The 22,831-nt window shown below is 37.3% G+C and overlaps 1 protein-coding gene and 1 long non-coding RNA gene across 2 annotated transcripts in view; both read right to left on the bottom strand.

The window, feature by feature from the left end:
* LOC143650136 (uncharacterized) overlaps positions 1 to 20,240 on the bottom strand; it is a 114,417-nt gene extending 94,177 nt beyond the window's left edge. The window contains exon 1 of the long non-coding RNA XR_013159394.1: positions 18,701 to 20,240. This is a non-coding gene — a long non-coding RNA (uncharacterized LOC143650136). The remainder of the gene's footprint in view (positions 1 to 18,700) is intronic.
* Positions 1 to 22,831, bottom strand: part of ST6GALNAC5 (ST6 N-acetylgalactosaminide alpha-2,6-sialyltransferase 5) — a 189,825-nt gene that overhangs the window by 133,796 nt on the left and 33,198 nt on the right. The window lies entirely within an intron of this gene.

The raw sequence follows: 22,831 nt of genomic DNA on the forward strand, positions 1-22,831 counted from the left end.
GCAACTCTTCATGACCAAGAAAATCATGGCTCTTGTATCATTTAAGGAAAACTCTTTCCTTGACTCCATCTTTCCCTTTTGCTACCACCTAAGTGAATTTTACAGACCACCAATTTCTGTTTTCTTTGCACACAAGAATTCAGTTCTCAATGTATCTCTTTCCTGTTGCATTTCACTATAAGCTGTAAGGAGAAACGGAGCTGCCCTTTCCACATTTAATTTGGAAATCTCTTCAGCTAAGTATCCCAGCTCGTGGCTTTTAAAATCTGTCTTCCCTCCAAAACCAGTAGTCAATTTTCCCAGATTATCTGCCATTTTAAGACAAAGAAGTTTGCAACTTCTATCTAAAGCCTCATTGGAGGTATCTTTAGAATCCACATTTCTGCCAACAGTGTCTTCAAAGTATTCTAGGTCTTCTCTATCAAGATCCTCACAACTCTTCCAGAATCTTCTTCTTATCCATTTAAAAAAACATTCCAACAGTTAGGTGTTTGCAAACCAGATAAGCACCCCACTTATCTGGTACCAAAATCTATTTCCTCTATTTCCTCATTCCTATTTTATTTAGTGACTTACTGAAATTCAACTTCAGTCCCATCTACTAAGGTCAACAACCACTTCCTAATTCCTAAATCCTACATGAACTCTTTTCAAGGCCTCATTTCACTTTTCCTTTTTGTTAGTCTCTTTATTTTCAACCTCTTGGCATCTCTGACATCACTCTCTCCTGGATTTTTGCTTACCTCTCTGACCTTAGTTTCCACTAACATGGCATGTCCCTTATGTTGTTTTTTCCCTAGGTCCTGTCCTTAGCTTTCTTTACCATCTACAGATGATCAAATGATTCTATCCATTTCAGTCACTCCAAATACCATGTGGAAGATATTTTCTGGTCTATATCTCTTTATGAAAACCTAGAAATATGTTTCTTATGCCTTCCTAGCCACATAGTCGTGTTGGAGAAACAAATGGGGATCTGCATCTAAGCTCAGCCAGACTGTTGGCAAAATTTAGTTCCTTGCAGTTGTAGGAGAGAGGGCTTCAGTTTCTTGTTGGCTCTTTGGTGGAGACCACTCTCAGCTCCTAGAAGCTGCCAGTACTTCGTTGCCATGTGGGGTTCCACACAGGACCGCCTGCTTCCACAAAACCTTCAAAGGTAGGAGAAACTACAGGAAGACAGGCGCTGCATTCTTATATCACTCTGTCATGTACATGCAATCATGAACATCCCATCACTTTTGCCATATTATATTGGTTACAAGCCAGTATGAGTTCTGCCCACATGCATGAGGAGGGGATCACACAAGGAGCCAGGAATCACGGGGGCAACCTTAGAATCTGTCCGCTGCAACCAATATATGCTTTTTTCTTTATATAGAGGTTTAACAAGTATCTTAATTTTTGACTGAATTCAAATTGTCTTTCCTACAGTTAGTTAACAAATTATATTAAGGTTGAAGGGTGGCTGCTCAATAGTGGTTTTGTTTTTAACAAGAATCCATTCCCTAACCTAGAAGCTTGGATTTTCATATTTTAGATTTTTTTTCAATGTACCCACAAAAATGGTAGAGGGCTGCAATGATGTGGAAGAGAAAAATCTATGTAATTCATTTCCATAGTCTTCTCCCAAAGAGTCTATTAGAAAGTTGCATAATTAATTCATTTGAGTTTTATTTTTTCCCCTGCCATCTTCTCTGGAGGCAGAAGAGGGTGGGTAGAAGAGAAATACACTTGTAAACCATAAACATATTCATCATATCTATGATTGTCACTACTGTCTCTAGGAAAATACAGGTTATTCACAAAGCCACTAGTCAAAAACTTTACTACCCTTCTGGAAATTCTACCCACTGGGATGGAAGTGTTAGTGACCAGTGTATTTATTTGCTTATTTAACAAACATTTACAGTGCTTGTTATATGCAAGACACTGTTCTAAGTGATTTACACATATAAACTATCCTCATAAAAAAAACTATGAGTTAGGGACTACTGCTCTCATGATTGTAAAAGACTGTAAATAACAGAAATGTATAGACACATTAAGCAACTTGCCAAAGGCCACAGAGCCAGGAGGAAGTAAGCTCAAGTTTAAAGCAAAACACTCTGCCACTGGTCTATGCTATGCTTCTCTCAATACTCACACTACTCAATAGGAATATAATGCAAGACACAAATATAAGCCACATCTGTAATTTTAAATTATCTAGTAGCCACCTGAAAAAAAACTTAATAGGTGAAACTAACTTTAAGAGCATTTATTTAACCCAAAATATCCAAAATATTATTACTTCATTGTGTAATCAATATAAATAATTATTAATGAGATATTTTGCATTTTTTCTCATGCTAAGTCTTCCAAAACTGCATTTCCCAGTCACAGCACATACCCCAGTTTGGAATAGCATATTTCAAGTGTTAGTAGCTACATGTGGTTAGTGTCTGCTCTATTGGACAGCACAACTCTATACAGTGCTTCTCTACTATACTATGCTACCAGCAGCAAAATGCCCAGATACAGTTTATGTTTAACATCTGTGTGTGTGTATGTGTGTGTGTGTGTGTGCGCGTGTGTGTGTGCGTGTGTGTGGTGTGGGGGGAGGAGGGGTGATGCTTGATTCATTTATCCAACCTGAAACATGAAAGCATATGAAGTAGGCAAATTATAGACTGTTACCTAATTCCATTAGATTGCAACTCCCTGAAGGCAGGAATTCTTCATCACTGTATTCTCCAGGCCAAGAACAAGGTCCACAACACAGCAGACACTCAAAAAAGTTTTTTTTTGCAAGGAATAAAGATAGCCTTGACAGAAGCTGGACTTTGTGATTTTTTAAACCATTAACTGCATGTACTGATGACTTAATACATTAAGATAGTGTGGTTTGATGCTGTATATCCCCCAGAAAAGCATGTTCTTAAATCTAATCCATTCCTGCGGGTGTGAACCCATTATAAGCGGGACCTTTTGATGAGGTTACTTCAGTTAAGGTGTGGCCCCGCTCCTCCAGGATGGGTCTTAATTCTAATACTGGAGTAGTTTAAAAGCAGAATGAAATTCAGACAGAGAGATAAAACCACAGGAAGCAAGAGCCTGGACATTGGCAGGACCTAGAAGAGAAGGGAAAAGCCTACAGATGCCTCCATCTGCCTTGCCATGCAACAGAGGAGCCAAGGATCGCCGGCAGCCAGCCCCAGGATACCAGCCTTCAGGGACAGAGCCTTGAAGATTCGCCTTGATTTGGATTTTCTGACCTCAAAATCATAAGTTAATAATTGTTTAAGCCAACTCATTTCACGGTATTTGCTTGAGCTGTCTTGGAAACTATAATATGGTGAGATTGGGTTTGCTCATTTCATCTAATGTCACCTCGTGCTAGAGATCGTGGTAGGCAAAGCCTGAGGGATATGTACATCTCAGGGCACAGACCCTGTCCTGAGGGTGCACTCAAGGGTGAGACAAATTTTAACAATATAGCGTGGGTATGGACTGGGAAACAGAACCCAAACAGCACAGGACGTGTTTAAAAGACTCCAGGGGTAGGGGTTGGGATGGGGTATGGGGGATTGATGAGCCACATCTTGAGGTGCAAAGATGACAAATGCTGAATCCAGGAAACAGTAGATGTTGGGCATTGAATCACATACCCCACAAAGGACATGTTCAAGTCTTAATCCACATTCCTGCAGGTGTGGACTCATTTGAAAATAGGCCTTTTAAAGATGCTATTATTAGTTTAAGGCATGGCCAAACTGAACGAGGAAGGGTCTTAATCTAATACAGCTAAAGTCCTTATAAGCAAAGGAAATTAGATACAGAAATAGAAGCCAGAAGTCAGCTGAAACCAGAGAGGGAGACACAAAGATAAGGAGACAGCCATGTGATGGAAGATGATGAGAATGCTACAGACTCTGAGAGAGAGCAAACTTAGTCAATACCTTCATGTTGGATTCCTAGCCTCCCAAACCATGACATAATAAATTCCTGTTGCTTAAGCCAACCAAATCATGGTAGGTCTCATAGCAGCCCTGGCAAATTAAGACAGTAGACATGGATTCTGAAAAATAAGGTACCTTTCTTATTTATTATAGCTATCTGTGCGGTTTTGGTGGCATAAAACCCATGGAAACTACAAGCTAAACCAACAATATTTCAAAACAACTCTAAAACCTAAGTAAGACAATGGAACCCATGTGCTGCATTTATATCTATGACATTGGAAAAAAAAACCCAACTGAATTACAGTATATTAAGGACTTGATATGACATAGTCAATGTGGCACAAACAATCACAACCATTTCCATTCATTAAAAGCCACATTTCCAAAGGCATAATTTTGGTACAGCACACTGTAACAAATACCAGCTATAATGCATCATATCACGTTAAAAAATCAATGAAGGATGAAAATACAAGTGCAGTATTCAAAATGATTCAGATTAGGATAAAGCTATCAAGCTTTATAATTTATTCCCTGGTTTTAGTATGGAAAAGAGAGGGAGAAACAACAGACCTGGTATAAAATGTAAGACTCCATTTCACTCTGGTTGAGAGACTGGAAATTCCACAGCATAAACTGTTGAATAAAAGCAAAGTAATATAAGGCCTATCTGAGTGTTTCCCCCTAACTTGGTACAACCAGATTGTCCCCATCAAACTTTGTTTTCTTCCAACAAATCACACATTGAAAAGATCACCACTTTCCACTATGACCCCCAAATTAGGTCTTATAACATATGGTTAATCTTCTGGAAAGCAGTATTAATACTGGCATGCACAATTATACCAGAATCACAAATAAATGACTTACAGATTCACAAACAACCTTTTTTGGATGAACTCATCAATCAATTTTAAATGCTTGAAAAATGCAACAATACCACTTATTAGACACAGCCCTAATGGAATGGATACCTTTTATTGTTGTCAACAGTAACAAAATGCAATGGAGACCATTAGGAATCCTAAAATAAGGGCAAAAAGAAAAGACCCTATATCCAATCAAAACAAAATGGAAAAACCACAAGGAAAAAAATCTGGAGGATAATTAAAATTATAAGTCTAGTAGAACACACAAATCAAATGAGCGATTATCTTCTGCCACTCAAATTATTTATTCCCAGCCCCCTGGAACTGCTTTTTCTTAACATCAATCTCTTTTTTTTTCTCAAGATACCACAATTGGTCCTTTGTGAAATTCTTGTCCTTTCTCCAATAAGGGAAAAAAAGTCATACTTCACTTTCAATCTTTCCTGTTAGTAGACTTCTGAGGATCATAGTTACTTTTTAATTTCTCCTTCTGCTAACTATCTCACTGGCTTCCAAGAAAACATTACAATGGTGAGAAAACAGAAATAGTATAAATAAGCTCATAAAATAGCTTACTAGAACTTTTAACAACAAGGGAAAACAAAAACAACATAAAGTTAAAAAGACAAAAGCCAGACGCAAAATGCACTAAGTGAAGTAACATGAAGTAAATATTTATAATATGAAATAAATGGTTATACATTAATTTTAAACAAAAATCTCAATTTGAAAATGGGCAGTTCACAAAAGAACTAAAAAGGTCAATAAATTTATGAAAAGATGTTTGACATCACTCTTCATGAAAAACTAGTAAAAATGACCTATCATTTTTACCCAAAAATGGAATAAATATTTCATTTTCACCTAATATATTTGGGAGATATTAATAATACTTATAAAGGAATAAGGAATCCACCTTTCTCATACATGGTTTATAAAAGCATAAATTCTCACTATTTCTGTTTTGGTAGTCCTGAAATAGATAAAGATTGACCCAGCAATTTCTCTTCTAGATAGGTATCTCCAGAACACATCAAGTTAAATACAAGAACACATGGACAAGGACCGTCACAGAAGCATCATTTCTAAGAATAAAACCTAAAACAACCAACATACTCCGAAATAAGGAAGTAACTGCATAAATTCAATAACATCCATCCATCCATCCATCCATCCATCCATCCATCCATCCATCCAAAGGAATTCTCTGCAACCAGTAAAACAAATATCCATCTGTATTTTCTGATATGAAAGTTATCCATGAAATTCAGTTGAATAAAAAAAAAAAGTCAGATAAAGGATGTGGAAGATGACACTTTAGAAATATAGGGATAATCACATGTTTGGATGACTGTGTATTCACTGAAATATTAGCAATCATTGCCTTCTGGGTGATGGGATACTTTTTTTCTATGCTGTTCGAATTTTCTGAAAAGGCATGCTATTTTTCAAAAGAATAAACTATTTTTACAGGCATTCTAGGTTTATAGAAAAATTGCACAGAATATGGAGAATTCCTGTATACTTCCTACACCCCTTACATATACACACATAGTTTCTCTTATTATTAATATCTTGCGTTAGTGTGGTACATTTGTTAGAAGCGATGAACCAATATTGATAGCTTATTATTAACTGAAGTCTATAGTTTATGTTAGGGTTCACTCTTCATGTTACACTGTTCTGCAGGTTTTTACAGAGCATCATGTCATGTAGCCACCACTACGGTATCATACAGAATTGTTTCACTGCCGTTTAGAAACATATGTTTATGCAAAGATAAAAGTAATTATCACCTGAGAGTGGGATAGATTATTTTTCTTCTTCTAGAGCTTTCTATATTTTCTGTTTTCTACCATTACTTTGCTTTACTTTTATAAAAAGAAAAAAAATATATATAACAAAGAAAAAAAGAGAAGAGCCATCAAATTTTTGGTACCTTCTTTCCCCTGATCCTATACGACAGATCCCTTTCCTCGGTTTTCCCATAAATATGTCAGCTGGAGTGGAAGGTGTGGAGGCAGCCATGTTCTGCAGACATGGCCAGGTTTCAAAACCAGGAAGCCCATAAAACCTGCAAGTGGGACCCTACAGAGCTGCAGGGGGTTGAACGTCCTGGTTTCAGTGTTGCTGGTTTAATGATTAAAATGTGTCAGTGTAAGTCCCAGCCATCTCTTCTAGAGAGTTTCGCTTTCTTTTTAATATTGTCTCTCTAAGTTGATAAAAGCAAAACAAGCAGAAGTTTTGAAATGGCAATATGTATCTCTCATAGGCTGGATGTGTGGAAAAAATGTTTATATTAATAGAATTCTTGAAAAACTAGAATCCAGGATTTTCATCCGTATATTTGGTTAAGAAAACACAACTAATGATGAAATATATTATATGCAGGATATGCGTAACTCTTTATTGCTTCTCTTCTTTAGGTATCAAATATTTGGCTTGGGTGTCAGTACCTAATAGGGAGACATTAAAACCACCAAATGCATTTCCACAAGGGGCTTTGTCACTTGAAAAATTTAAAGCAAAGAACAGGTAGCTCCTATTCTGGGTTAAAATGAGTACAATATTGACAGAAGGCATTGAAATGGACTCTGCGCTGGTCCATTCCAACCCTACAATCTTCAAATATGAGATAACTTGATGGCACACATAAATATGTCTTTGGTTTTAAACTGGCAAGTTCAAATAGATTGCAGGAATCTTCAAGAAAACCATGCCAGCCAGTTATCACTTACTCTTTTAGTTTTGAAAAACGTGAAAAAAAGTCTAATTACTGCTCATATTCTATACTGGTCAGGGAAATTCGGATACAGAAGATCACCCATATCTTAACCCTTCGAAGACTCATGGAACTTCTTGGTTTCCTTAGCTGAAACTTCCATGGGTTGGAATTCTCGACATTTTAACTTTACAGAACTGCTGATGCAGTGGTCAAGGCTGTATACCAGGAATTATGTACAGAAACCATAGTAGGCAGGTGAAAGTATGTGAAAAAGCTAAAGAAACAAGTTTGGACTAGTCCATCTGCAAAACTGAAATTGGAGAGAAAAGGGGGTCTACAGAAAGTTCAGTTATAAACATTTCAGGAAAAAGATATAGTGTTCTAGTTTGCTAGCTGCCAGAATGTAATATACCAGAAATGGCTTTCAAGAGGGGAATTTAATAAGTTGCTAGTTTACAGTTCTAAGGCTGAGAAAATGTTCCAATTAAAACAAGTCTATAGAAATGTCCAATCTAAGGCATCCATTCAGGGAAAGATACCTTGGTTCAAAAAGGCCGAGGAAGTTCAGGGCTTCTCTCTCAAATGAGAAGGCACATGGCGAACACAGTCAGGGCTTCTCTCTCAGCTGGAAGGGCACATGGCAAACACAGCATCATCTGCTAGCTTTCTCTCCTGGCTACCAGTTTCATGAAGCTCCCTGGAGACGTTTTCCTTCTTCATCTCCAAAGGTCACTGGCTGGTGGACTCTCTGCTTTGTGGTGCTGCAGCATTCTTTGCTCTCTCCAAATCTCTTTCTTCACAATGTTTCCTCTTATATAGGACTTCAGAAACTTATCAAGACCCACCCAAGTGGGTGGAGACATGTCGTCACCTAATCCAGTTTAACAACCACTCTTGACTAAACCACATCTCCAGGGAGATGATCTGACGACAGTTTCAAACATACAGAATTGAATAGGGATTGATCTGCCTTTATGAAATGGGATTTTGACTGAAACATGGCTTTTCTAGGGGTCATACATCCTTTCAAACCAGCACAAATAGTGTCTTCAATATTCTGGTAGCCTCTATAAAGTTCAATACACTGTTCTGTTCAACACAAAACAGGATCTCAGATAGCATGTATGGATTCATCCAATCACTCAACAAACACATGTGTGCCAATTTCATATAGGCAGTTGTGGCTAGGATAAAAGGATGTATGAGATAGCCCTGTCCTTATCAAACCTAATTTGAATGAACCTTCCCATATAGAAACATTGGCTCTAGATACTTAACTAGGGGAATATCCCTCCAACTTGCTACATTTTGCTGATCACTGTTGGAATTGGTGTGGAAGAGCTTAGTGGTGTGAGAAAGCAATGCCATTGAACAGATCCTGTTTTGTAGATTTTGAAAATATAAATAATACTTCTTTCATCTGGGGGAAAAAGCCTTTAATTAAGGCCTCAACTTATACACACATGCACACACACACACACACACACACACACACACACACACACAAATTAAGACAACCCAGGAGAAATCAATCTCGTCCCCTCTTTAGTGTTAACAGCAGAGCTGATTTCCCCCTACCCCTGGCTCCAGTGCTCATTTTAGTTCCATCATGTTGTGTTTATTTGTCTATGTTTTCTATAGGACTTTGATTTGATGTATTTGTAAAAGCCCAGGAGTGCAGCATGCAGTATATTTTCACTGGAATTGCACATTAATTTTTTAAAGTGCTGAGGCTGATACAATGTAGTTTCTATGATATTTGTATGGTATGTACTGGATATGATGCAAGGTGATCTTTTCCAAATACACTTAATTGTGTCAATCGCTCTGCAGGGCTAGTGTGGGAAATGGATAATCTTTTAAAATCATCACTACTTGGCAAATAACTTCCACATGGTCTGTTCTAAACACTGCTATAGCTGCAAGTCACTAACTCAACCCCTCATCTTCCACTTCTTTCTTTTCATTATGCAATATTGCTTAATTATTAGTGGTAATATCTTACAAAATTACAGTACAATATCACAACCATCATACTGACACTGATACAGTCAAGATACACAAAATTTGCACCACCTCACCACAAGGACTCCTTATAGTGTCTTCTTCGGCTCCAACATCGTCTCCTTGTTTTTTTCCTAGAATTTGTGTACCTATAGGTTTTGCATTGAAGTCCATGATCCACTTGGAGTTAATTTTTGTATAAGGTGTGAGTTTTTGGTTAGGGTTATTTTGTTTGATGATTTTTGCCTGTTGATATCCAAGTTCTCTAACACCATTTGCCGAAAAGTCTTTCCTTCCTTCATTGAATTGCTTTTGCATCTTTGTCAAAAATCAGTTGCTCATATTTACATATGTCTATTTCTGAGTTCCCTACTCTATTTCATTGATCTATGTGTCTTCCCTTCACCAATACTACAGTGTATTTATTACTATAGCTATATAGTAGGTTTTCATATCAGGTAGAGTGATTCTTTCACTGTATTCTTTCTCAAGATTGTTTTAGCTATCTGAGGGCTTGTGCTTTTCCATATAAATTTTAGAATAAGCTTATTAATGTCTACAGAAAACCTTGCTGGGCTTTTTTTTTTTTTTTTTCCCACATGGGCAGGCACCGGGAATTGAACCTGGGTCCTCTGGCATGGCAAGCGAGTATTCTTGCCTGCTGAGCCACTGTGGTTGGCCCCTTGCTGGGCTTTTGATAGGAATTGAATTAAATCAATAGATAGACTGAGTTCACTATGTCGAGTTTTCCAACTCATGATCACAGCACTTTTCTCCATTAATTTAGTTCTTCTTTGATAACTTTCATCAATAGTTTGTGGCTTTCCGCATATGGATTCTGTACATACTCTGCTATTCACATCTAAGTATTTCATTTTCTTTGAAATACATGCTCTGGTGTTTTAAATTTCAGTTTTAACACGTACGTTGTTAGAACTGTGATAGATTTTTCTGCAATGATTTTGTATCTTATGACGTTGCTGAACTCACTTATTAGTTCTAGGAGCTTTTAATAGATTCCTTGGGATTTCTTAGAGTTTTATTTCTTCCTTTCCATCTGGTATGCCCGGAAATTCCAGCATGCTGAATAAGAAAGGTGAGTGGGAACATTCTTGCCCTGTTCCAAATCTTAGAGGGAAAGCATTCTCAGCCTTTCACTGTTAAGTATGATGCTAGCTCTAAGTTTTTACTATTGTTGTTATTTGTTTTTGGCAGATATTCTTTATCAAGTTCCCTCTATTTATAGTTTTTTGAGAGTTTTTATCATGAATGAATGTTAGATTTTGTCAAATACTTACTTGCATCAATTAATATGATCATATGTTTTTCTTCTTAGCCTGTCGATGTGCTGGAAAACATTGGTTTTCCAATGGTGATTTGAAAATACATTCCACTTGGTCATGGCGTATAATTCTTTCTACACATTGTTGGATGCAATTTGCTAATATTTTATTGAGGATTTTTTACATCTAAGTTCAAAACAGATATTGTTCTAGAGTTTTCTTGTTTTTTAATCATACCTGGTTTTGATATAGGATAATACTAATTTCATAAAATGATTTGCGAAGAGCCCCTTCCGCCTCCATTTTTATGGAAGAAATTGTGTAAGATTGGTGTTGATCCTTCTTCAAATGCTTAGTAGAATTCTCCAGTGAAACCATCTGGGCCTAGAGATTTCTTTTTCGGGAGCATTTAAAACATGAATTCAATTTCATAGTGGTTGTTAGACTAGTCACATTGTCTATTTCATCTTGGTTGAGGTTTGATAGTTTGGGAGTTTCAAGAAATTGGTCCATTTCTTCTAAGTTGTCAAATTGATGAGTATAAAATTGTTCACAGTGTTTGTTGTCATTGTTTTAATGGCTGTAGACATTGTAGTGATATCCCATTTTATTCTTGATATTGGTGATTTGTATATTCTCTCTTTATCTTCATCAGTCTCGCTAGAGGTTTATCAGTTTTATTGATATTTTTGAAGAAGCAGCTTTCTGTTTTATTGATTTCCTCTGTTGTGCCCTTGTTTTCAATTCTTCGCTCTTCTCCTTTATATTGATGCTCCAGGTCCCAAGACAGGAAAAGAAGAGCTCTTTTTCACTCTCATTTACTTTTCAAGTTCTTGGTGTCTTTCTCCAACTTTTCTCCATCCCTCCTATGTCAAAAGACTGCTAATTATTCCTCCTTTCCACTCTCTTACCATTTTGTTTTGTTTCCATTTCTTTCTCCTCTGAGATCATTCTACATTCAGTAACTCTTTTGTCCTCAAGCTTCTCTTTAGCCTACATATTTGTTCCTAATTCCATTCCACTTTAAATAAAGTCTCTCAAGCATAATTCTCATTGAACTATTTCCTTATTGCTTCTCTTTACCACTCAACTTCCCAAGTAGGTACTCTACAATTTTTTCATTCTACCTCCCATTCATTCCTGCTGCTCCTTATTTTCATGACTTTACCCTAACCAAAGCTCAGTTTGCTTCTGAGTTTGCTGGTCAGAGTCTTCTCCTGACACTGCACTACCATCCAGTAAAGGATGGATCCTGCTGCTCTAACCAAATACTGACCCACTCTATTCCCACTTCTGCCTTGTCTTATGCTTCCTTGTGGCTCCTGTTCATGGCCTGTTACCAATGTGTCGGTTGGGTTTGGCGTCATTCTGTAGTTCGTGTTTCTGCCCTCATTCTTCAAGGGAATTCTGATTGGTTGGATGATCACTCTCCAGTACCAGTTGCCTGATTGACCACATCTCTTTTCTAAGATTATTGCAAAGGTTGAAATAGATTATTCAATGATACACATTATATCTGAATCAGCAGGTGTTTTGTTTTTGTTTTTGTTTTTTTGAAGGCTAAATATTAGCAAATTTCTTCACAGACTCTATAGCGCATGAGCCAGCAATTTACCAAAGGTTATCTTCCATATGGCTGTTTTCCTTGTAAAATTTGAGATAGATTCATGGAAATTCACTGAATTTATGGCAGCCTGGATTTAAAAATTTCTAAGTTTTGTTATTTTTCTGTGGGAGGCAAGATTTAAAAATTCATGAGCACTCCAAAAGGTCAGAAATGTGGAGCAGATTAGAGAAGATAATCTAAGATATTTGACTATGCTTTTCTGGATATAATACACCTATATTTTCTTTTCCCTTTTTTCCTAATTTGTACATGAATTAGCCATCACCAAGAAGATGAATACAGCGTGTCAAAGCATGATACAGGACATTATTTCTCTCTGCCTTGTTTTTCCACAAATATTTCCATCTCCAGGCTTCAGCATAGCTTTTCACCTTATTTAATGCCGTATTTATGGTGTTTTCTCTGATTTTTTTTTTTAGCAGTCCCATGTGAAAGTAGCTATGGCCCTTTTCTATGATTTCTTGTACAATGCTTAAAGTTGCATTCAATAACACTACGGTTCTCATTTTCACTCTGGCTTCAACTTCCTAATTACAAAATTATTTTAGGGTAAAGGTATTCTGAGTTTGCCAAGATTATAATGAGGAAAGGCTAGGAGTTTTGTTTGTTTTGTTTTTAAGTAAGAGCTCTGAGGTCATCTTTGGGAATTTAGGTTAATTCAGCCCCAGTTTTTTGAGCATTTATATGCTGTTAGGCACTGGTGATGTCACAATGCATAATATGGGTTCTGATATTAAGGACCTTTCTGTCTTGTAGATGAGATAGTGGGATATAAGTTTTATTTATGTCCAATGCAACACTGGTAAATTTACTCAAAGTGACAGATGAGAGGCACTTATCTTTTTGCTGAAGGATAGAAGGTGGTAGAGAAAGCTTTTTGGAAGAGAAGGTGCATGAGCCATGCCTTGAGGAATGAACAGGGAACTCATTCAGGGAAGAAGGTAGATAGTTGCTGGGGAGAAGGCAATCTAGGGGCGAGAATACACAGTATGGATAACAACAAAGACAGGCTTTGGTGAATGTGGAAAACTACAAGCTGCTTAATGTTACTGGAGCAAAACGTGTCCAGCAGGGAGTAGAGGAACCCAAAGGCAAGCAGGGGAGGGGGATGGGGCAGTCCATCCGATGCTAATCTTCAAGATAATGGGAAAGCACTGAAGCAGTTCAAGTTGGGGGAGCTGTGGTCACATTTGTGCTTCAGAAAGATCATTCAGATGGCTTCATGGAAGATGAATTTGGAAGGGATAAAACCAGAGGCAGGGAAACCAGTTAAGAAAATCCTGCACTCAATTATTGAAGTGAAAGATAATGAAGACCTGAGGAGCAAGGCATTGGTAAGAAGAGTAAAGAGGGGCTTATTTGAGGAAATCAAACATAGGACTTTAATGCTCTTTTGCAATGCCCTAATGGCACTTCAGTCAACCTAACCTAGAACACCAGGGAATGGGGAAGAGAAAAGGAAATGGGCAGAATAGAACCCCCAAGATTCTTCTGTGTAATGGCCATTCAGTACACTTCATTTTAAAGCTCTCTGTGTGTGTATGTGTGTGTGTGTGGGGGGGGGGGGGTGAGAAAGAGAGAGAGAAATGGGCACATTCCATTTAACAGTTATTTTGTGTGGGTGTTCAGGTAAGGGAACTATTCACTGGCTACCCAAAGTACCAAAATTTGGCAAACACTAAAGCAGTGAGAAAGATAAGAAGTATCTGGGCTCAGCTGGAGGCCTCATTCTTCTTATTTTTTTCTCCAAGACTGAGGCTGTGGGAAAAACGTCCCACACATTCAAAAATTTTATTGAGATCTCTTTGTTTCCTCATTATCTGTAGTAGAAGCTGGAAAATATTTCAGGTACACCATCAGCTTGACTCTCATCTATAATTCTACTTTTCAGAAAGAAGATAATTTCTATCCAACTGATTAACTTTCTTTTTTAAAATAACTTTTTATAAGTTACCTGCATAATAGATAATCTATTAAAGAAAACTTGCAAGCCAAATATTTAAATTATGTATAACTCTATTACCTAGAGATAACTGGAATATTGTGAGTATGTCTGTGTAAGTTGAGTGTTTTAGCTTATCACAAAAATTTAATCACACTGTATATATTTGTTAGTGATCCTAGATCAATAATATTTCATGAACAAATACATGCTCTTTTGACCCTGCTGTCAATATTTAGCCTCTTTTTTCCTAGATTGATTTTAGCAATGTGTAGTATTACAAACAAGTCAGCTTGGGTCTAACAAAAAGTTTACTCAATGTTTTTTTAGTCCTCTTATTTTCATTTTGTTTTGATTATTTATACCAGGATATTCATTATAAATTGAATCTATAAAAAACACTACTTTTTAATTTATATGCAAAAAGCAACAGTGAAACAGATGCTTAAGATCTTGGCTCAAGGCAGAGTCAAAGGGGTCAAAATTTCCCTTCCTGCTATAAAGTTAGTCTAATTAAACGGGGATAGGATATTAGGGCCCTATCCACCTGGCATTTCACTCACCCAAAAGAGTTCTTGAAGAGACCTCAGAATTAATGAAGGAGGAATTAACTTTGGAAAAGTATAGCAAATCTACTAAGAATCTGTTTTTCAGTATTTTCTTAGCCTGCTCTTTATTATCATTGTGCTTTGTTACTAGCTATACTTCATTTTTAGTGGGATTTAACGCTGATTTCAACAAAGTGTAATTTGTGGGGAAACTATGCTAACATTATTTTTGTTAAACCAAACATTAAGGGAAGCTCATCGGACCGTGAAGCCGTAACCAAAGTAACATCAAGGTCTATTCTAATTGCAAGAGAAATACCTAAAAAGAGAGAAAACGCAGCAAATTCTGGATTGGCAACCATAATCCTATTTTCTTTTAAAACCCTTATTATAACTGGATTTTAGTTTCTGGAACACTGTATTCAAGCCTTGTGGTTTCCCCTGAGTATTGAAGAGTGCTTCAAAGTCCAATATTTAAATAATTCATTCATTTCCCACTGGATACCAAAAATCTTGATGTTTAAAGAAACTTTATTTTTCCACTCTCTGAAAAATACAAATAAAACAAAGATCACAACGGAAAGGGAAAATTTCTTGAACATCAAGTTTTTAGTTCCAGTCCCTAAGTCCAAAGTATGTCCATTCAATATGGCATAAAAGCATGTTTTTCAAAAAGGGGACTAAAGAGAAAAACAAGAAGACACAGACTCTCTCTGGCCATGCAAGACAGTTTTTAAGAGGCTGAACAAGACACAGGTTGCGAAGCAGCTGCATACAGCTGTGTGAGGCTGGCTCACACACAGCCTTCCTTCATGCATTATCTACACTAGCCTCCTGCCTGCTCACTCCCTGTATCCCAGCGATGTTTACTTAGAACACAAGTACAGTAATGTTTTTCAGTCGAAATGTGGATTCCCTTCTAGGTTCAAATGTAAAACATTCTTTTCCTATAAAAACTACTAATGCGGTGACTCGGTGGGAGATTTTGCTCTGTTGTTCTTTTGTTTTTGTTTTTTCATTGCAGATAACTAGACGAATCTTACCTGGATTTTGGTAGAAAACATGTTTTCTTTTCAACTACCTAATTCTTAAATACACAAAATGATTATCGCTACCACCAAGGAAGCCTTATAAGCATGTTAAAATCATAACAAAGATCTATTCCAGCCAGCAGTCTGCCTTCAGTGAGTATATGCGCTTACTTACTTGTCAGTCTCTCATTTGCTAAGGGTAAGCACAGTTCTTTAATTAAAGAAGAATGTAGTTTAATAGACTGTACTGTCTCTGTGCACATGGAATCCTAGAATTAAAGGAGTTAGTTAGATTAAAGCCTAGAATTCCAGTGGATGCTGAACCTGTATTATGCTATTTTGTGTGTGGGGGGGAGGGCCCTTAAACATTTATATAAATATGCCATTTACCTAATGCCTAATGAGAGGAACAGAACTGCAGAATCAGAGGGATTTTGAAAAGCATATAAATCACCACTATATTTATATCAATCTCTATGACTTTATAGATATATGTCATTATTGATATTATGCATTCTGCTAAGGGTTATTACTAAATACTTCTTTGGAATTCATATTGATAACAACCTACAATAAAGGTCTTGTTAGGATGATATGATCTTCAGTATTTTAAAATTTGAAGTTAATACTGAAGCTTTTTTTTAAGTGCTTCACCAGATTTCATATTGGTCATTTACGACTAAGATTTCAGAATTGTCTCTAAGTTTTAAGTACAGGGACAACCAAAACTTCTTACACACATTTAAATAAAAATGTTTAGTTAACTTCTTTAGGCAATCAATTTAGACAGCTGAAATGCTTTTCCCTTGAAATTACTATATTTACTTAGCTTTATTTTTTTCAAAGATTAAAAAAATTACACATATTTAACCACCGCAATTGTGACACTGCTTATCACCACCCGCATATTCTAATTCCATGATTGCATATATTTACACAAATTATATAATAAGATGCAATTACAATAATTACAGGGGAACAGGCAACAATTGAAAAAGATTACAAATTCCCACTAAAACAACATCAAATGATATGAAAATTACCAGGCCAAACAAGACAAGAGAAGAAATAGTTTTAAGATGAACACAATACAACAGCAAACAATCCAGAAAACACCTTAGTTTTAGCAATGTAAAGAATAATGCTCTGGGAAATCTGTGACTTAAGATTTAAGGTTCTTTTTCCTTAAAATTTGCTTCTCAGCCTTATAATATGAATATTTAATATTTTGACTTTCCTAAATGCATTATAACTAGAAAGCCTTTTCCGCTGGTGATTTCTCATTGTTATTTGAAAGAAAAGAGGAAGAGTAATTGCTGAAGTAATAAAACACAAACAGTGTAGACAACTCTGTGGAATTTTAATTAGAAAAGAGCAAGTCCTACTATGATTTTCTTGCCATTTTTTTTCTGTAAGCTGTCTCCAAGTGTACATCTCATTTTCAAGGATTTACTGTGTTAGAATACTGTTGACCAGTTCATTTTCTTCTTTCAAAAGGATATCCATAAGACAAATTATGAAACTGACAAATTTGTGCTCTCTATAAGTTGTCCTACTGTGTGTTTTATTTTCATTCCTATTTCTCTCTTTGCTCTTTGAATACCCTTAATATAAAAATTGGGAAGTTTGCCTCTTTGTTTTCTTATTGCAAAGATTTTACTAGAGCTGAGGGTGTATTTTGCCAGCCTGTGACAGTGAAAAATTCATACTCTGACCCTCCAGAATTCTTCAAAGAAGCTTAAATTCATCCTGCAATCTAGTTTATTCATAATATCACTATATTTCAGACACTGTGCTGTGTTCCTTATTGACATAATGTTTTTATGTAATACTTCCTAACAAGAGATGATTTTTTAAATACCAGTTGAATCCTCATTTTAAAAATAAGAAAACTGAGAGTTGGGGAGTTTACATATAGAGACAGGTGTCAGAGAGAGGAAGGAGTTGAGTAAAGATTTAAATTCTGGCCTATTTTAAGTATTTTACAAACATTTACTGACTAACAGCGCTGCACTGGATATGAGGTTGTGAGGATACAAAGATGAATAGGAGAGAGCATGGTCTCTGCCCTTTAAGCACTTAATGTCTCATAGGAGAGAGTGACCCAGAAAACGGTAATTTAAATATGCAATGTAAAGTGCTGAGAGACAGAGCCCTGTAGACTTCTCACTATATATGGGTTTCTTAAGTCAATATTAGATGCTGTAAAAATTTTATCATATATCATTATAACTTTAATAAACACTGAGTATTTATTTAAAGTAGGAACAATATAGATTCTTTAAGGAATGAAACAAAAACATAATCTCAGAAAAGAAAATTTCAGTTACTTACACATCAAAGTAATCATATAGAAGTGTAAATTCATTGATTCACTGACTAAACAATTATTGGAATGATCGATTTATTCGTCCCTTCAATAAATGATCATTGTTTCTGTTTGCTAAAGCTGCCAGAATGCAATATACCAGAAATGGACTGGTTTTTACAAAGGGGATTGACTAGGTTACAAGTTTATAGTTCTAAGGCCGTGAAAATGTGCAAATTAAGGCATCCAGATAAAGATACCCTGACTTTGAAGACGGGCCAGCGGCATCCGGGGGCTCCTCTGCCACGTGGGAAGGCACCTGGCGACATCTGCTGGCTTTCCTCTCCTGGGTTGGTTTCAAAACGTCTGTCTCGGTTCCTGCAGGTCCTTCTTGCTTCCCTCTGGGGGGTTTTCTTTCTTACCTGCTCTAAAATCTCTCAGCTGTCTCTCGTAAAGGACTCCAGGAAAAGATTAACGCCCAACTTGAACTGGGTAGGTCGTATCTCCATGGAAACAATCTAATCAAAAGGCCCCGCCCACACGCGATTCGCAGGATCGGAATAAAAGAACCGACGCTTTTTGGTGGTAGATAACAGATTCAAACTAGCTGATCCTTACGTGCTTTATTCCAGGTCAGGAACTGCACCACACAGGCTCTGCTGTTAGGGAACTTACAAAACATTCAGGACAACCCAACACAGTGCACTAAGTGCTATGGGAGGGGGAGGGGAGTGTGCTTTCGAAGCACATAGGAGCAGCTCTGAGGGAAATGAGATCTAAACGGAGATTGTGAAGTAGCTGAGCAAAGCAAAGGAGCAAGATTCCAGGGGTCTAAGAGCAGTCTGTTGGGTAAAAGCATTGAGAGGAGAGAGAGCATGGTAAAAATAAGAACCTGAAAGAAATTTAGTCTGCCCAGAGCCTTTGGTAGGAGAGGGAAAATGGTGAGAGGTGTTTAATAGTATCATCAGAAAAGAGGTCTATTGGATTAAAATAGGGTTTTAGGTTAATTGTGCATATGGGAAATGAACACTTCTGGAGGTTTGTGGGTGGTTTTACATGCTGGAAATATCCACGTGTTACTCTAATAGAAATACAATACACAAATTAATATTTTTGTAGGTCATGACTTATAAATTATATGAAACAAGGACAGAATACAAAGGAGAGGACCACAAATACCTTATAGATCCTAAATTCAAGATTTGGCTGGAATTTAACAAGTAAAGCAGAGGCATTCCCAATTATGAGACCTCTCTCTTCATGCTCTATTAGGAACAAAATCTCAGGTCAACGAAACACATCATAACCAGGTACAGGTAACATGGGGTGGACTCTTGGGGAGTAGGAAGAATTTGAGTTCAAGACAAAAACTGAGATTGTGTGGGGAAGGATTAGGGTGATAATTAAAGGAGCTGCCCAGGACCTGGGAATGTAAGAAACGGTAGAACAGGGCTCTCTCTCACTAGAGAGTTGCAGCCAGCAAAAATAAACCAAATGTCTGTCCTATTTGTCACCATCACTCCATGGAAAGGACCCTTGTCTTCGGCTTGGTGGCTGTTATAGTTTGCTAGCTGCCAGAATGCAATATACCAGAAATGGAACGGCTTTTAAAAGGGGTGATTTAATGAGTTGCTAGTTTACAGTTCTAAGGCCGAGAAAATGTCCCAATTAAAAACAAGTCTAAAGAAATGTCCAATCAAAGGCATCCAGGGAAAGATACCTTGGTTCAAGAAGGCCAGTGAAGTTCAGGGTCTCTCTCTCAAGTGAGAAGGCACATGGCGAACACAGTCAGGGCTTCTCTCTCAGCTGGAAGGGCACATGGCAAACACGGCATCATCTGCTAGCTTACTCTCCTGGCTTCCTGTTTCATGAAGCTCCCCGGGAGGCGTTTTCCTTCTTCTTCTCCAAAGGTTGCTGGCTCGTGGACTCTCTGCATCTCATAGCTACATCGTTCTGCTTTCTCTGAATCTCTCTCTCCAAAATGTTTCCTCTTTTATAGGACTCCAGTAAACCAATCAGGACCCACTCAAATGGGTGGAGACATGTCATCTCCTAATCCAGTTTAACAACCATTCTTGACTAAATCACATCAACCACGGAGATGATCTCATTACAGTTTCAAACATACAGTATTGAATAGAGATTATTCTACCTTTACGAAATGGGATTTATATTAAAACATGGCTTTTCTTAGGGGGCATACTTCCTTTCAAACCAGCACACTGGCTTTTATGAGTTGGATTGGAATATTAGCAGATGTGACAGTTTGCTGCCTCGGTTGTTTTTTCTAACCCTCACTGCCACCAAAGAAGGTTGAGAACCATCAGAGAGAAGAGGAGCAGGGAGCTCAGTGGTGGCCAAAATAGGAAGCAAAAGCAAGATCATAACAGAATTCTCTAAGTTATGTCAAGGATTTTACCCTAAGAACAATAGAAACCCAGTGAGTGGTTTTAGGCAGAGAAATGATGATAAGACTTGAGTTTTAAAAAATTCCCTCTGGTGATAATGAATTAAAGGGGATAAAAGAGATGTTTCCTAACTAGTAGGAAGAGTAGTTAGAAGAATGTCAAAAAATCCAAGTGGAGGAATGATGGTGGCTTCCTTTAGACCAGAAGGGGCGGGGATGCAGAAAGTCTGTAGATTCAGGAGACATTTTGGAGGTGTTAGATTGAGAGGTTACGGCATGAGAGAGGGTGATACTTAGATATATTATTTTGGAAAAATGTTTTAACAATGGTTAATATTAGATAGAAATAGAAAAAACTACTTAGGGGAGCCAATTTTAGGGGGTAAGAGAAAGCTGAGACAAGTTTTATTTTGAAGGAGGGTAGCTGGGGCATTCAAGATGTGTCTAGTAAGTAGCTGGATATGCAGATATGCAGCTCAGGAGGAAGATTTGGGTGGAGATAAAAAGAGCTATCTGGCATTAGTCATGCACACTTCTAAGCAAAAAGAGACAAAATCAATTTCCTAACACACACACTTTTCTATTGAAGAGAACTTTCTGTTTCTTTCCACCTTATCAATCAGAAGCATCTTCACAAAATTCTTGTCATGCCTATATGCAACAGCAAAAAAATTACGGGAGAAGTGCTATATCTAATAATGGTATTTCTCTAAAATTCAACACTTTGGGAGACACTGACTCTCTTTTCCCATCTTGTACAGATTTTCAAGAATAATTTTCTGATCAGGAAGTTCAAAAGTTCAGATATCATTTTAACTGTCTTCCTCAATATGAATTCATACTTCCACCTTTTGCGACCATGATCAAAGAAGACACTGTCACCCTCTTTCCCCCGTGGAGGATATGATTCCTACAATGTGTTGCCAACAAAAACCAGTGTGGAAAACCTTGATGAGATTCACTTTATTCTAGAAGTCCTTGGAAAGCCCACTTTGTTTAGGGGGCGCGCCACTTTTCTTGTCATTGTCTCTAACTCAAAAGGGCTTTTAACTCAGCTCTATTACTGCCCGATAGAAAGGAATTTTGGCAGGCGATTTTTTTTTTGCATTAGCTTGGAATTTTTGTCCCTAGATAATAGCTTAAATATCATTTGCCACTGTTCAGTTAAGATAAAGAGAGAGGCAGAGCTCATTATGGCTTTTCCTCCCTCAAAATGATGAATACATTTAAGACAAGCATTTGCTTCCTTTCAAGCAGTTAGGTCATGCTGACTTCTGCATGCTTATGAGATGAAGGTAGTTCAGCAGTGGCACTACAGAAGGCACCTCTCTCAATCCCAACAACAGCAAAAAATCACTCTGACTCTAACAAATGATTGCAACAAATGTAAGCGATGAATGCCTCATTCCCTCCCCACAAAATCTTCCTGATGTGTCAAACAAACATAAGCATACCTTAGCATATTTATGGGTGACATTACCCTCAATTTTCACATGGCTGACTTAGGAAATTAAGGATTTATTCTAAGAAAATACATTTTCAATAGAGAATAGAAATTTGTCCTTTTAAGTGGAGCAATTTTTTTCACTGTCAAAGCACTGAATTCTTAATTCTTCACAGAACTCAAGGACAAGCCCCACCCCCAAACCACAGTTTGAAGAACATTGCTCTATCAGTTAACATTTATATTACTTACCAGTTGTCTTTGTTTGCTAGGACTGCCATAAAGTACCACAAATCACATGGCTTAAAAAAACAGAAATTTATTGTCTCACAGTTCTGGAGGCTAGAGGTCTGAAATGAAGGAATTTGCAGGGCCATATTCCTTTGAAGTCCATAGGGAACAATCTGTTACACGCCTCTTCTAGCTTCTGCTGGTTTGCCAGCCATCTACGGTGCTGTCCCCAGGTCTCTGTCTATGTCCAAATGGCCTCTTACAAGGACACCATGTCACACAGGATGAGGGCCCACCCTAATCCAATTTGGCTTCATCTTAACTGATAACATCCTCAAAGACCCTATTTCCAAATAGGACCATATTTGTGGGACCAGGGATAAGGAATGGAACATATCTTTTTAGGGGATACAATTCAATCTATAACATCAGCTCATGATGAGAAAGAGCAAGGGTGGATTTTGACTTGGA

The sequence above is a fragment of the Tamandua tetradactyla genome, chromosome 11 (assembly GCF_023851605.1).
Source record: "Tamandua tetradactyla isolate mTamTet1 chromosome 11, mTamTet1.pri, whole genome shotgun sequence".
NCBI classification, from domain to species: Eukaryota; Metazoa; Chordata; class Mammalia; order Pilosa; family Myrmecophagidae; genus Tamandua; species Tamandua tetradactyla.